Raw genomic sequence first — 16210 nt, 5'->3', positions numbered from 1 at the left:
GCAAAGATTCATTATCTGTCATGTGCCAATCAGAGATAGACATAGCAGTGGAGATAAAGTCATGAACAAACAAAACACACTTGCCTTCATCCACATTGCAGTGGATGGATATAGATAGTATAAGAACAGTGAGAAAGGTATATAGTGTGATATATAGAGTACATGGAGAAAAACTAATCCAAGAAAGGCAATGTGGCATATTGATTAATAACAAAATGTTAGTTCCGAGAATAGGCCCACTTATCATCTGGATATCATAGTGGCTTCACATATTTGAATATACATATGTTTATTACTTGTAAATAATTATAAGTAGGATGCCCTATAGATTCATATAATCAAAATAGCTGGTTCTATATTTTGTATGTCATTAAGTTACCTATCGAAGGTGAGCTATAATAACAATGAGTTTTTCTTTGTAAAGTTCACTGTGGAACTCAATTGGGTCAAATTAAAACATCTTAGAACTTTGTTTCCTTTGCTCTAAAGTAGAAACTGGCTTAAATTGGCTGTACAAAGCAAATATAATATAATTATTATATAAATGACATAATAAACCGATCCCTTCCTATGTATGTACATTTACTTTCCAGAGTACACCAACTTAAACACTACATTTGAAAGTCTTTTAACCCTTCCTGTCAAGTTTGGCTGAGGTTCTAGGGAAGACTCTTTTTGTTTCAAATTGGAATAACCTGGAGCAGACCAGAACTAAGGTACTTGATTAGATATTCATTTGATTGTATTATATATCCCTTTTATAAATACACTAGATTCCTCAGGACTTCCCATAACTTAAAATTCCTAGTAGGCTGCTTCCAATTTCCAAAACTAATTGCTCTCACAAAAGATGAAAATACTCTTCAAATACACAACATGTTGAGTAATATTTTCCAATTCTAATCTGACTAGCAACTAAAATTCCATTGCCTTTCTACAATCCATTTTCCTTTCCTCCCCTGCTTCCCCAAATAGTGATGTGCTAGTAAAGGTTTAATGGCTGGCTCTTCAGGGTAAAAAGACCTGACTCACAGTGTATTCCTATTTCTGTGATACAAATACTCCTACCATAGCTGATTTTGAACTATTAATATGACATCATTGAAAGTGGAGTTGCAAAGACTTGCTCATAGTTGGCTCTCATGAATCAGGCTGGGCCAGCTCTAGCATACCACTGACAAAACACACCTCTGTATCCACTGGAAGGCACATAGAACTTGACCTGTTAAAAGTTTTTTGTTTAACCGTTTTTAGACAGCTTTTTGGGTTATAGTTGAGAATATTGGACATAGGATATGTGAATCTGGAATCTAGTTTATAAACAAGACGACTGCCAAGATGCAGTCTTCCTTAGTATCAACAGTAATGGTTATTAATGATAATTTTATACCTCAGAGGAAAGAACTAAAGATAAGATTTATTTGAATTACAAAAAAAAAAGATTTATTTGAATTACAAATTCCTGATGTTTAAATTTCTACTCCCCCATCCATTCTTAATTGATTAAAAAAAACATTGTTTTCATTGAGAGGTAAAGGCTTTATGAAATTTTGTTCTTGGCATCCCTGTACTGATATACTAGCCAGTTGACTATCAGCTGGCCAGCACATGATTAACATAAAAAGTATTATAAACATAGCAATCTTTAATTATAATGACATTGGGTTGTTTTCATTGTTGAAGGACAAAGTGTGTTTGTCTTGAAGATAACTCAAACTGAGCTATTTTGAAACTTAATACAACACCCCCAATAACAAGTGCTAACAGAAATAGCAACATTTTAAACTTCCAAAATATTACATAATGCATTTAAGTTCCATTTCATGCTTGTAAATTACGCATGAAATCACAAAATTTTTTGTCATTGCACAGATATGCATGACCTTCAGATTGTAGTCTCTGTACATGCCTGGGAGATAATAAATGCTTGGCTGTGGCCTTGGAGCAAGCATCACTGATAGCAGCATGCAAACACAAGCAACACATACAGAATGTTGCATGTGCTGAACTGGCAATGAAGAAATTATTCAGAACACATTTGTTAAGCAATTATCACCTTTAATTAGAAATATACAAGATATTTTCATTTCGACTATTAATTACTTGAACTATGAATTGGAGGTAGACCAAAACCCAATATTTGTAGTGTTCTATCACATTTTTAGATAGGCATTAAACTGTTTATTTCCATCTATACATCTCCTATAAAATTACCTGAAAAATGGGGGGAAAAATCTTTATTCTTTATTGTATTTTTTAACAATTTTTTAAAATTTATTTGAGAGAGAGTGAGTGAGAAAGAACATGGGAGGGGGGAAGGGGCAGAGAGAGAAGCAATTCCCCCCCTCCCTCCTCGGCCCTACCCTGCCCAGCCAACCAGGGAGCCCAATGCGGGGCTTGATCCCAAGACTCTGAAATCATGACCTGAGCTGAAGGCAGATGCTTAAATGATTGAGCCACCCAGGCACTCCAAAAGTTCTTTGTTTAATTATACTGGCACATCACCCCCAACATTTGTAGATGATTTTCTTGTAGAGTAGCCAAAATTTTCATCAAAGTCACTAGTTTAAAACTCACTGGTTTTATATCAAAGGAAACTGAGCTTAATGGTAATAATAATAATACTTTTCATTTTAAATATGTTTACTCTAGTGATTCTGGGATTATTAAAATTATCACCATTTTATACAGGGAAAGGAAGAAAGCTTGGGACATGTGACTAATTAGAACTGAAATGCAGAATTTTTTCTTGCTTTTTTTTTTTTTTTTTTTATGCTATAAAGTCACAGCGTTTTGTAAGCACTTGCTGGAAAACCGCATTTATTTCAGATCCTATTTTCTAGAGCCTTCCCCCAACCTTAAGGGTAGAATATGAAATGTCCATGGAATGCTCTTCTCCTTTTATCTTCTTAAATGTTGATATTTTGAAGGTTCCTGCTTTTTACATTACATTTGATTTCTAGTAGAACTCTTACTTTTCTCCATGTGTTTCTTACAGTTGGCCTTTTGCGTTTTCATGTAAATGATACTTGTACACAATATCAAGTTATACACATACAGACACACATGAATTGAAGATGGATACAGAAAAGTGTGCTAGGGAAGGGGAATAGGAAGAGAATTTGGGTGATTTTGTCAGGTATGTGATGTGTTAGGCACATGGCCAGGAGATCACACCTACAAATTTGTGTTCCTCCGCTAAGTTGTATCAAGCAAAAAAAAGAAAAACAAAAAATTAATGCTCCCTTTTCATCTAATAAGTCCAACTCTTCTATTAGGTTGTTTTCTGTAGCAGCTAACTACAGTCGTATGCCTCCAAAGATGGTGATTCTGTTCCTTACCGCTTGGGAGTCATTGAAAAAGCAACTAACATTAGAGTTAGGATTTTCTCATTTGGTGGAAAAATCCATGCTATGCACCATGCAATTTTAAGGCTGTAAGGTAGGGGAATGCAGTTGAATAACATTGGCTGGGAAAAGGAACAATACACTTTGCTTTTTAATTCTTTCTGATGGGACATTAGACTCTAAATGACCAAATTTCCAGAGATTTCCACTTTAGGGACTGTCAATCAGGAGCAGCATTGAGGAGCTAAATGTGTGCATGTCTGGACTCCACGGCTGCTAAAAATGTTCCAGCTGCCAAACGGGGAGTGAATGTTTCGTCAGCGTGCAGCTGAGGGGTAAATGAGGACAGCCAGGCTGGGTACACTGCCATAGTTGCCTGTGTATGTTCACCTCATGCCATAGGCTTCCTTTCCCACCAGTCAGCAGCATCTTTCTCTCCTTTATGCTTAATAAGTAGTCATACATTTAAATTTAAATGTAACTTCTTTATGTATTTTTGTGTGTATTTAGATGTTTTATGTGTCCTTTTGAGATAAGCCTGTTAAAGTTAGAGATCATTTCCGGTTTCCTTACAACTCATGATCTGATTGACGAAAACGTGAACTATGGAAGAGGGCCATGTTGCAGAACAAGGCATTAGTAAATTTTCTCAACCCTGGGAAGAAGTGCATGGCAGACCATGATCGAATTCTAGAGGGTCTGTACAGCTTTAGATTTAGTGACTTAATATATAAAAGATAAACTTGAGGATCCATTTGGTATATAAATTCCTTTTTTTTTAAAGATTTATTTATTTATTTATTCATGAGAGACACAGAGAGAGAGAGAGAGAGAGAGAGAGAGAGAGATGCAGAGACACAGGCAGAGGGAGAAGCAGGCTCCATGCAGGGAGGCTAACATGGGACTCGATCCCAGGTCTCCAGGATCACACCCCGGGCGGAAGGTGGCGCTAAACTGCCGAGCCACCAGGGCTGCCCTGGTATAGAAATTCTTAAGACCCTCACTCGACAACAGCAAAAATCTCCCAATGCGATAACTAAGAAAAAAAGGAAATAAGAAAGAAACTTGGCTCCCTTTGCATTAACTCTGGATGAGGGTAGGAAATCTTGATAATATTTAACCTCAAGCTAGCTGTCAACCTGAGTTTAGAGTTAGAATTGATACTCTGTATATGGCTCAAAATGCCCAAACTAAACATTTCCATTAACGTGGTCCTAGGTTGGGAGTGTTCCTGGGTAGAATGGATAGAACAAAATGTAGGTGTTTTAAATCCAGGTCTCAGAGAGTTCTCACAAATAAATTTCCAAGGAACAGGAATACAGAATGAAAAATCTCAAAAACCTAGAACAAAACAATCCACTACGAGTAGGAGAAACAAAAACAAGAAAACAGTATCATCACCACAACAAAAATCAAAGGCCATCGATACTGAAATTATAGGTCATGGGATATATGACATGTTTAATAGGATATCAGCATGTTTAATATGCTTAAAAAACTAAATAGAAATTCTAGAAATTAGAAACTCTACATATAATTTAAAAGCAGTTTATAAACACAGCTGAAGAGTGAATTAGTAGGCTAGATGATTAAAGTAATTTTCCAGAATTCTGCAAAGTGATATGTACATTAAAACTGCTGGTAGAAGATATAAATATTTATATTTAATATATATAACACATAAATTAAATATATAAATATATATATTTAAGTGTAGCTGAATATATGCTGGGACTGTAAAAGATACAAATCTTCACATTCAGGGATGTAAAGAGTTCCAAGCAAGATAAATGAAATCCATTCCTAAACTTGTCAAACTGTAGAACATCAAGAGCAAAAATAAAGGTTTGTTAACAAGAACAAAAGAATGGGAAGTCTAACTAGGAATCTGAAACTAGATGGATTTACCAGAATTTGAAAAGCTTCCTACTCTAAAATGACATTATGAGAAAGTATAAAAAGTAACCCAGTCTATACCTCAAAACCCACGAACAGCTCAGCAGTGGCAGTATCTGATAATTTTGGAAGTGGGAATAAAGGTGGAGCTAAAAAAGGAGGATTGACTCGATGTTGAAGAATTAGAGACTCCTATAGCTAGGGGGTTGGCATTTTTCTCCTTCAGCAGGGCACTGGAGGTCTGTTCCCCAGAGAGGGTACCCAGTGTTTCTGGACTACAGGTCTCAGGGCACAGTTGAGGGCAGAGCTGACTATCACGATAAAAACTGAACCAGTTAAATGAAATGTTGACATACTGACTATGGAGATACCGCTGTTCCTCCTCCAGCCTCCTGGCTTTGAAACATTAGCAATCAGGTTTTACTGGCAAGGAAGGATAAAGAAAGAATCTCTCCTGGGGAATCTTCCAGCTTTCTCACAAGCACCCATAGGCACAGATACCAGGATTTGATGAGTGAAATGGTTTAACCCAAAACACCTTGAGGTATGCTTGCGGTCGGTAAGCCCCACGCACGCACATGGAACTCCAAGCATCTGTTGAATGCCTCATTCTTAAATGAGATCAAGCAGCCAGGGATCACTGTGCAATGTTGAGGAATATCAAAAAGACGTCAAACAAACAGAAAAAAGCATTTCAAGAAAACAGACCATATGAAGAGGAGAAAAAATTTTTTAAGGTTATTTTATATATTCAGAGTGATAAGATCGCGCAGCTGTAAAGGTAAAGGAAAAATAAAAAGCTTTATTAAAAGGACAGGAAAATGGAACTGCATAAGAAAAACCACCCAGGTTTTCCCTCCAAAGCCTTTCTCCTTTACTACTCACACAGAGCACTTCTGTGTCATTTCTGACTCTTCTGGTCATGAGATGTATACAGATTTTTCCCCAAACCAAATAATTTTCCATGACACCAGCTGGGTGCCCTGCAATTTGACTCCATTCTGACATCATCTACCTTGAGATAGTATTAGACTCGGCAGGTAAGGGGTCAGCCCCGCAGGACTGCCCCCCACTTCAGCTGCTAACCACAAATAGTAGGTCCCCAAGGTACCCACAACTTTTTTCAGATTTGGCTATAAATCGGAAGTTCCCATGCCCCCCCCCCCCCCCCCCCCCCCCCCAGGTTAAGGATACAGATGAAGAGCCAGACGAAGAGATAACGTAGAGGGAGGTCTGGGACAGTTTTTTTTTTTTTTTTTTTTTTTTTTTAAATTTATGATAGGCACACAGTGAGAGAGAGAGAGGCAGAGACACAGGCAGAGGGAGAAGCAGGCTCCATGCACCGGGAGCCCGACGTGGGATTCGATCCCGGGTCTCCAGGATCGCGCCCTGGGCCAAAGGCAGGCACCAAACCGCTGCGCCACCCAGGGATCCCGGTCTGGGACAGTTTTGAGGGCAAGAGCTTCTGTCCCTGTGGAATTTTGCAATATGTCACCTTCTGGTGTGGATGTATTCATCAGCCTAGACACATATCCCACCATATTATTGGGATTTTATGGAGGCTTCCTCATGTAAACATCAATTATTAACTGCATTTCTAGTTTCCTTCTCATCTCTAGAAAAGTGGGAGTAGGGCTGAAAATGTCAAGCTTATAATCATAGCTTAGTTTTTCTGGTGACCAACTCCCATCCAGGAGCCCACTTGGAGCCACCTCATTAGAACAAAGGATGCTCCTGGTGCTCTTGTCAATTTCCTAAGCAGTTCTCTGCCAAGAACCAGAGGCGGAGAGATCAATATACTATCTCACAGGAGCCACTGAAAATTGTAAACATAATAGATATTAGAAGGGCCTAAATTTAGAATTAAGAAAATCTCCCAAAAGTTGAGCATAAAGGCAAAGAGATAAAAAATAAGAGAAAATAAAAGAAAGTTAAGACACCAGCCCATCATATCCAAAATTCAAGGAAAAGTAGGGAGTGTAGACAAACAGCAAAAAAGTAATATAATAGTATTTCATAGAGCAGAAGATCAGGAATTTCCAGATTGAAAAGGCTCAGAGAGTTTTCAACACATGGATAAAAATAAACCCACAACAAGATACATCATTGTAAAATTTCAAAACACTGGGGCAAAGAGCCTCTGATTGTAGAGGGTGAAAAGCAGGTTTAACACACAAAGACTAGAGAAGCAGAATGGCATTAGATGTCTGAACAGCAACACTGGAATCCAAACAGGAATGGAACAGTGCCTTCAAAATTCTGAGGTAAAATTATTTCAGCTTAGAACTCTGTATTCAAACTCTCAACATTAGAGAGGCAAACACAGATGGCTGTTAAGGAGTAATGCTTTATTTTTCAGGTTTGCTGGACAGTATATAAGTATTTGTTTTATTATTCTGAAAGTCATACAGGTATATTCTATATACTATTTAAACTGTTACACAATTAAAAAAAACAAAATTAGTAGGGCAAAATGTTAGAAGTTGAATGATGGGACATGATGTTCTATACCTTTTGCATACTTAATGTATATGATGATAAAATATTTTAAGAAAAAATTTTAAAGAGTAAAGTTTGGGAGGGAAGGTGGGATAGCAGGAGAGAATGAGTGCTAGCACACTAATACAACATTCTCTTTCTCCGGAATTGTAAGAAGTGTTCTCCACGGGGGGCTCCGTTCTGTACCAGGTTCTTTTTTTACCAGTTCTGTACTTAGAGTTCTAAGCAGATGTCCTCAAGGAGTAGTTTCTTCGACTTACAAACACCACCACATGAGTCTTTCTGTCAAATTAGAGAGGCCTCTTGGCTTGTATGTATGCCCTACAAGATGCAGCTTGGTGTCTGTCTTTTTCAGGTATTATTGGAAGTAGGCAGCCTGTCACAACCTTGCTGATCCTGTCTTATGGTTTATTACCTGGTGTAGGCTTTGGGTTCAGACCAGCTGGGCTCTTACATCTAGTAGTATTGCCTTCAGTAAGTTTCTGTCTTCTTTTTCAATCTCCTCATCACTGTACTGGGAATAATGATAGTGTCTAACTCGTAGGGGTTTTGTGAGACTTACTGTTAACTCTTGTCATTATCATTATTTGCAAATGGCAAGGTCATATTGTCATAAACTAAAAGTGATGATTATAGTCCTCTAACACTGATAAATAAATGCATAATGAACATATTTACTTGTAAGCTTAGATATAAATATGGCCACACTGCAAAGAGATTAGTGAAAGAATCATAAAACAAATATAAATACAGTGACACTAAAGATTGGTGGAAAGCACTATTAAGAGGCTATGTAAATTATGGAGCTGTTCATTTTATTTATATTTTTATCTATACACAGAACATTTCATGAATTTGCAGGTCATCCTTGTGCAGGGGTCATGCTAATCTTCTCTGTGTTGTTTCAATTTTATTATTTGTGCTGTGGAAATGAGCACCTGTTCCTTACTTTTGAAATTCTGCTGGTACTTTTTTGTTGTTGTTGTTTTGTTTTTTGTTGTTTTTTTTTTTTTTCCAGTCAACATTCTTGATCCTATTGTAGTGCAAAAAATTTGACATACAGCTAAGGACTTTTAATTGGCTAAAAGATATTTATTATCAAAAAAGAAGGGAGGATCCCTGGGTGGCGCAGCAGTTTGGCACCTGCCTTTGGCCCAGGGCGCGATCCTGGAGACCCGGGATCGAATCCCACATCGGGCTCCCGGTGCATGGAGCCTGCTTCTCCCTCTGCCTGTGTCTCTGCCTCTCTCTCTCTCTCTCTGTGACTATCATAAATAAATAAAAATTAAAAAAAAATAAAAAAAAAGAAGGGAAAATGATTGTCTTGCCTCCTTAGGCATGACCAAAATTGTGGGTAAACTGGATGGCTCTGTTGGTTGAGTGTTGGACTCTTGATTTCAGCTCAGGTCATGCTCTCTCAGGGTCCTGAGAGTGAGCCTGGGTTGGGCTCTGGCACACTGGGCATGGAGCCTGCTTAAGATTCTCTCTCCCTCTGCTCCTAAAAGGAAAAAAAAGAAAAAAGAAAAAAGAAGAAAAGAAAAGAAACCAAAATTGTTTGGCTAAAATCTCACACAGTGGGTAGAGTAGTATAAATACTAATTCATATAGTCACTGGTTGCCTCACTTAATAGGTTCTGGAGGTCATAGTACTCATCAAAAATTATATTAAATCCTACATTTAAAAGATCAGTTGAATGGAATAAAAACATGTTTGTGGGGCCCCTGGGTGGCTCAGTTGGTTGAGTGTCTGACTCATGCTAAACATGGAGCCTACTTAAAAACAAGAATAAAACATATTTGTGAAATTAAAAGATGCCACAAATTCACTTTTGTCTTAACTTTATTAATTTCTACTACTTGAATATCAGTACAAAATCTCTGAATTAATCTAAAATCATAATGCTATTATTCCCTGGACAATTTTAAACTTGAAAACTTGATTTATATAATGTTTCCTCAGCCCAGAGTTATCACTTACTCTTGTCCTTTCCAGCCTATAAAATTCTAGGACTTTTTGAGTTCGAACTATGTTATATAGTTACAGAAGAAGATGTAAAATGCATTAAAATTGTTCTCAGCCTGTTTTGTTTGCTGAGACTGCCTTATTCTCAATCCCTGAGACTCAGATAAAACTTGACTCCACCCCTAGCTAAAGTGGTGACTCAGGAGAACAGGAAGAGTAGCACATCCTCTTGAGCAAGAGATTGATTCTCTTAGTAGAGTTGTTGAGAAAAAGGTCCCCTTTATCTGCTGAGGTTTTTCTGCACTGCCAGTTTGGAGGTGCTTAGAGCCTGCTTGCTCGAAGGGTTTGCCTGAGAATGAGGGTAACTCAGAAGCAAGCACAGCAGATTGGAGGAGGGGACTGTTTCTTAAAGACAATGTTGACTCTATCTGAAATGGGTCAAACCATGAACTTCCTTATTTTGCAAGTAAAGAAACAAAAAGAGAAGGTTATACAGGAAAGAAAAATTATAAAATACTACATGGCTCAGCTGTGAACAGTTTTATGTTTACGTTGTCACAACAATGTAAATATTGAATATGATTTAAGCAAAACTACAATATAATTATAGGATGTGGATGTGAGGATGAGAAGAGTGATAGATATGAAGGGGTAGTGGCAAAACAACACTAAATCCACATCTCCCATGTTAGGAGGTCAAAAAATGCCTAATTCTGCAAAATCAAGAAGGAGTATAAACATATTACCCAGAAATATGGCCCCAAATTACCCTTCCCTCTGCCCCGCCCCCCCCCAAAAAAAAAAAAACACTGAAATATTCAGAAATCTTTGCTCTGGGCACTTTTTAGTCCCTTTTAATTTGGAAACTCATATCTTTCAATGCAAAATGTTCTTGATTTACTTATTTGATAATTTTCTTTTATCCATTTCCTCTTGTTTCCCTTTCTACAGTTACTCAGATGGGGCCTCCTGGACTGTTCCTTTAGTCCTCTGATTTCTAAATCTTCTGTCTTGTTATCCTCTCATTGTCTTTTTTTGCTCTACTGAAAGAGAGATCTCTGTGACAGAAACATTTCCTCAATTATTTTTTTATTTTTAAGATTTTATTTATTTATTCATGAGAGACACACAGAGAGAGAGGCAGAGACATAGGTAGAGGAAGAAGCAGGCCCCTCCAGGGAGTCTGACATGGGACTTGATCCTGGGCAGGATCACGCCCTGGGCGAAGGTGGCGTTAAACTGCTGGGCCACGAGGGCTGCCCCTCAACTATTTTTTTTAAAGATGTGTTTATTTATTTTAGAGAAAGCATGTGTGCACAAGAAGGGAGAGGTGCAGAGGGAGAGGGAGAGAGAGAGAGAGAATCTCAAGCAGACTATACTGATTGTGGAGCCTGACGCTGTTCCAGCTGAATCCAAGAGTCAGGTGCTTCACTGAGCCACCCAGGCACCCCTCAACTTAACTATATTTCAGCCCTTTTATTATTTTTTTCAAAAAATGTCTGCTCTCATATTTTGAATTTTTAGGAGCTCTTTTTTTGTTCTCTTTAGATAGATGATAATCATGCTGTTCTCATGCTGTGGATACAGTATACTCTCTCATCTCTTTGGGATATGAAAGATAGCATTTCTGTTTTCTCCCCTCCCCTATGTTCATCTCTTCAGTGTTGGCTTCTATCTCCTTGTTTCCATCTTTGTCGTTCACACAGAGGCTCTCCTCAGATACCCAATGACCTTTGGTTTTCTAAGAGTGGAGGGATTAGACAGCTATGGGGAGCTCTGGGTACCTCTAGGCGTAGTATGTTGATGGGGGACTTTGCTCTTGGTTGGTGTTTTGGGTGGTCTGTTTCACTGAAAGAACCCTGGTGTCAGGATTTTTAGGTTTTCTAGAATCACACTCCCTAGAGGTGACTTCGCCATTCCTAGGCCTAAGGAGTAGAGGTTGGAAGCAGGCATTACAGGAACCAAGTGCAGGAAGACAAAATAGTTGCTCTTAGAATTCCATAAGTCAAAGGTCACTTGAATTCCACTGTTTTTTACCCCCCTAGCTTTGATTTTGCCTAGTACCCTGTTGTCAAAGACGTTCTCTAGAATAAACCTGCCATTATCTATCTACCTGCATAATAGATCCATCATTCAGATTAGGGGAAGAGTTCTGGGGAGGTGTCTAATTATTCCCTATAAACACTTTGCCCTCACTCTCCTGCTGATAGCCTCACAGTCCAAAAGTACCCATTGCCAAAAATTTGGAGGCTTTAGGAAATCTGAACTGTAAATTAGTTTCTTGACTTTTCCCACAGTTGCTTTCTAAAGTTTAATAGGTAGTTAATACTCCTGTGTCTGCTGTTTACTTTCTAAAATTTTCTTGTATTCTCTTCTGCTCTCCGTTCTTATGAGTTTGTTCTTTTTAAACAGCTTATCTCTCATTTTGATGAGATTATAGAAAGGAAGAAAACATGAATACAAGTATTTTGCCCTTTATTTTTACTTCGAAGTCTAATCCTCATTTGTCATTATTTTAGCTATTACAGCAAGCACTCTAAAGCTATGGGTATTAGGTATATGAAATATCTGAAGACAGTTATCTTTTAAAATGGTGACGGTTGAGCATATTTAGGCAAAACCATGGATATTCCTGTTTGGCTCTCATAATTTTACGCAATTGTTACTAACTTTTATATTATGCAATTTTTAAACTGAATCAGAAAAAGCTATTCTCCCATCTTCAAGGTTCCTAAAACTGAATTATTCCCCATATTTTGACTTCAGTAGATAATTTCACTAATGCAGGCTACTTTATTTTTATATCTATTTTCACCAAAATACTTTTCTCTATGTTTAGTAAATTGCTTTTTCATGGCATATAAACAATGAGCAAACTCAAAACTATTTTCCTTACAGATCACATTCTATTATCAATGATGAAAGTATAGTTTAGTTGCACTTTCACGTACATCTCAACAATACAAATGCAACTTTATAGAATTTATGAAATTATTCTAAATAGTAAGCAGCGAGACATGAAATCTAGGTTAATACTTATGGTTATTTTCTTTTTTCAAGATTTAATTATTTTTATGACAGAGAGAGTGCAAGCCAGAGAGCACAAGCAAGAGGAATGGCAGCAGGAGAAGGAGAAGCAGGCTCCCCACTGAGTAGGGAGCCCAATGTGGGGCTCTATCCCAGGACCCTGAGATCATGACCTGAGCTGAAGCCAGACGCTTAACTGACTGAACCTCTCAGGTGCCCCATTATATTTACATTTTTGGGTTTCTTTCTGTGTCTGGCACAGAAAATTGTACCTTGAATTTGAATTGAATTTTATTTACCTTCAATAAATAATTATTGAAGTGCTGTTGATACTCAGTATAATGACCTTGAGTCAAAGTTACATACAAGAAATCTGAGGTGCCTGGATGGCCTAGTCAGTTAGGTGTTAGACTCTTGATTTCTGCTCAGGTGTGGTCTCAGGGTTATGAGATAGAGCCCCACCTGGGGCTCTGCGAGTGCAGAGTCTGCTTGAGATTCTCTCCCTCTCCCTCTGCCTCTCCTGCCCCCATTTACTCTCTCTCTCTAAAATGAATAAGTAAATAAAATCTTTAAAAAAAAAGGAATTATGTACAAGAAATCTAATAGACTAATAATAGTCTTTAGGTAATTATTATCAAAAACTTGACACCAGAAAAATGATTGACATTCTTCCTTCTAAAGAACATCAAGAGATGGGCACCTGGCCGGCTCAATCGGTGGAGCAAGTGACTTGTGAGTTTGAGCCCCCCATTGGGTGTAGAGATTACTTAAAAATAAAATCTTTTTTCTTTTTAACTGTTTTTCTTTTTTTTTAATTTTAAAGATTTTTATTTATTTATTCATGAGACACACACACACACACACACACACAGAGGCAGAGACACAGGCAGAGGGAGAAGCAGGCTTCACACAGGGAGCCCGACGTGGGACTCGATCCCAGGTCTCCAGGATCAGGCCCTGAGCTGAAGGCGGTGCTAAACCACTGAGCCGCCCGGGCTGCCCTTAAAAATAAAATCTTAAAAAAAAAAAAAAATCAAGAGAAAGAAGTTTAGACTGGGTAAATTTTAAGTTCTTTCCTAAAGCTTAATTGCTTCATTTAAATGCTTGGCTCTTTGATACTTTGGAAATCTTCGATGTGCACTTGCATATTCATTATCTCATGTGTTTCTTGCCAGCACCAGGAGGCAGAACCAGTATTATTTTTCTTTTCTGAAGGTAAAGAGTTCTCAGAGGTCACCTAATTGGTCAAGGCTTCTTCCACATTGAGGTGTTTCAAACAGGTATATAGAATCTTCACTCACTGAACACAATAAAGACACGGTTTACAGGAAACATTTTCAGTATGTACATGGTATTGTACATACCATGTGATTCTGACAGATTTTAGTTCTCTTAAGCACTGGGTGTTATTCTGTATGTTGGTAAATTGAACACCAATAAAAATAAATTTATTATAAAAAAAAAGAATATCAAGGTACACCTAAAGCTTTTATCTACCACTGTGAAACAAAATTGTCACTAAGAACTAGATTATAAGTCCTTTGAAAGCAAAGAACATTTCATTTTCTCTCTCATATCTCTTCATCAGCCTAGACCACTGATGGACTAAAAATAGATGTTCAGTGTCCTTGTTGGTTGAATAATTGACAGCAGTTTCCAAATGGGCTTATCTGTTCCAATTTAAAATGGTTTTTATTAAAATTTACTACATGGGTAATGTTAATTTATGTTACTTCAATGAGTCAGATCTATAATTTACATTTTTCTGCTGGTTAGTAAGTTTTCCAAAGTTGTTTAGCAAAATAAACATGATATGCAGTGAACCACAGAAATCAGAAAAGTCACTAACAAACTTTACTTTGTTTATTATTTTATCAGTTTCCTCTATCTATTCTGATGTTCCAGAAATATATCAATCTTAATTATGTTTGTTTTTGAATCTTGGATTTTATTTGGAAGAGGTGATCATTCTCACTAACAATTTATTCTGCCTTCAACTTATATTAGTATAAAATGTGCATTTGGAGTCTCTCCATCAGGAAACACAGCAAACATCTCACCAGAAAAACAGCCCAGAAACAAATATGCTTGGGGCTCACTGATCTGTAAATACAAAATTAATCATGTTCTGCTACTTATTCTACTCTCATGTGATTTTTAGCTTGTGCACGATACTTGAATATTTATAACTTTGTCTATAAAACAGAAATAGTACCTCCTGAACAATTACAGGGAATAATCAAGAAGATAAATTTTAATACTAAAATATGTGTGTGTATAGATGTAATGAGTCATGATTGATTAAAAAAGATGATCAAGCATCAAATTGTATGTGGGATATTATTGGTCACTCTAAAGAATTAAAATTACAGCCTTAGAAATAGTTCTTCTTTAATTCTCCTCAAAATTAGGGAGAATGCTTTCTGTTTAAAATTTTAAACTATGAAGTCTTAAATATTTAATATTTAATGAAAAACAAGGGGATCCCTGGGTGGCGCAGCGGTTTGGCGCCTGCCTTTGGCCCAGGGCGCGATCCTGGAGACCCGGGATCGAATCCCACATCGGGCTCCCGGTGCATGGAGCCTGCTTCTCCCTCTGCCTGTGTCTCTGCCTCTCTCTCTCTCTGTAACTATCATGAATAAATAAATAAAAAAAAAAAAAAAAAAAAAAAAAAAAAAGAAAAACAAGTACGTCATATCAAGTAAACAATAAGAGTCTTGCTAGCCGTCTTAGAGTTTGGTAAACAGGCTCCCAGAATTACTGAACAATCTAGTTCTTAATCTTTCCAAATACACACAGCTGTTGTGTTTAAGAGTGACGAGTTACCAATATGGCCTCTTTACTGGTGCTTGCTCTAGACATATGCAAAATATTTACAGTGTAATAAAAGAATCCACACAACCCAAATGCTTTGCTAGAGTTAAATTCTATAGCCCTCTCTTTTTTATTTTAGGGGAAATGTAATTATCATTTGGTTAGAATCAGAGAAGTAAAAACTACAGTTCCCAAACCTGCCTTGTTTAAATGTGTTTATAAATATTCTTTCTTTGTAAATTTGGAAACCATCTCTTTCAACCCTCTACCTGCAATATACGCATATATTTGAACAGATTTTGCTATTGAAAAAATATACAGAAAGGAAGTCTACACAGCTATAGCAGCATTAGATGTTTCAAAATACTTAGAGTAGCTGATAAAGATAATCAAGTTTTCTTAGAAATTGGTTCTTCTAAGTTCTTTATGCTTTATTGAGCTTTCATTTGGTGGGCCCTGTGAAATCTGCTAACACCTTGTAGGATATTTTAGTTATCTATTGGTGTTTCCAGATGTATATCTTGGGTATTAAAGGTATAGGTATAGGTATTTAATGAAAATAGGCAGAAAAGATTGACAGTCCTGAGTAGGCGTCAGCAATCGATCAAAAAGTTCATCTCAGTCAGACTTAGAACCAGCAGACTGATCCTAGTCTCCAGTGCAT

The 16210-nt window shown here is 37.3% G+C and overlaps 1 long non-coding RNA gene and 1 other non-coding gene across 2 annotated transcripts in view; one reads left to right on the top strand and one right to left on the bottom strand.

Annotated features, from left to right (window-relative positions):
- The first annotated feature begins 597 nt into the window (after positions 1–597).
- LOC111095140 overlaps positions 598–16210 on the top strand; it is a 100925-nt gene continuing 85312 nt past the window's right edge. The window contains exon 1 of the long non-coding RNA XR_005356710.1: positions 598–716. This is a non-coding gene — a long non-coding RNA (uncharacterized LOC111095140). The remainder of the gene's footprint in view (positions 717–16210) is intronic.
- On the bottom strand, positions 8574–8680 carry LOC119871391. Its single transcript, XR_005357488.1, has one exon. It is a non-coding gene; the product is annotated as a U6 spliceosomal RNA (small nuclear RNA).

This window comes from Canis lupus, chromosome 3, assembly GCF_011100685.1.
Source record: "Canis lupus familiaris isolate Mischka breed German Shepherd chromosome 3, alternate assembly UU_Cfam_GSD_1.0, whole genome shotgun sequence".
Lineage (NCBI taxonomy): Eukaryota > Metazoa > Chordata > Mammalia > Carnivora > Canidae > Canis > Canis lupus.
This window is presented reverse-complemented; position numbering and strand designations above follow the sequence as displayed.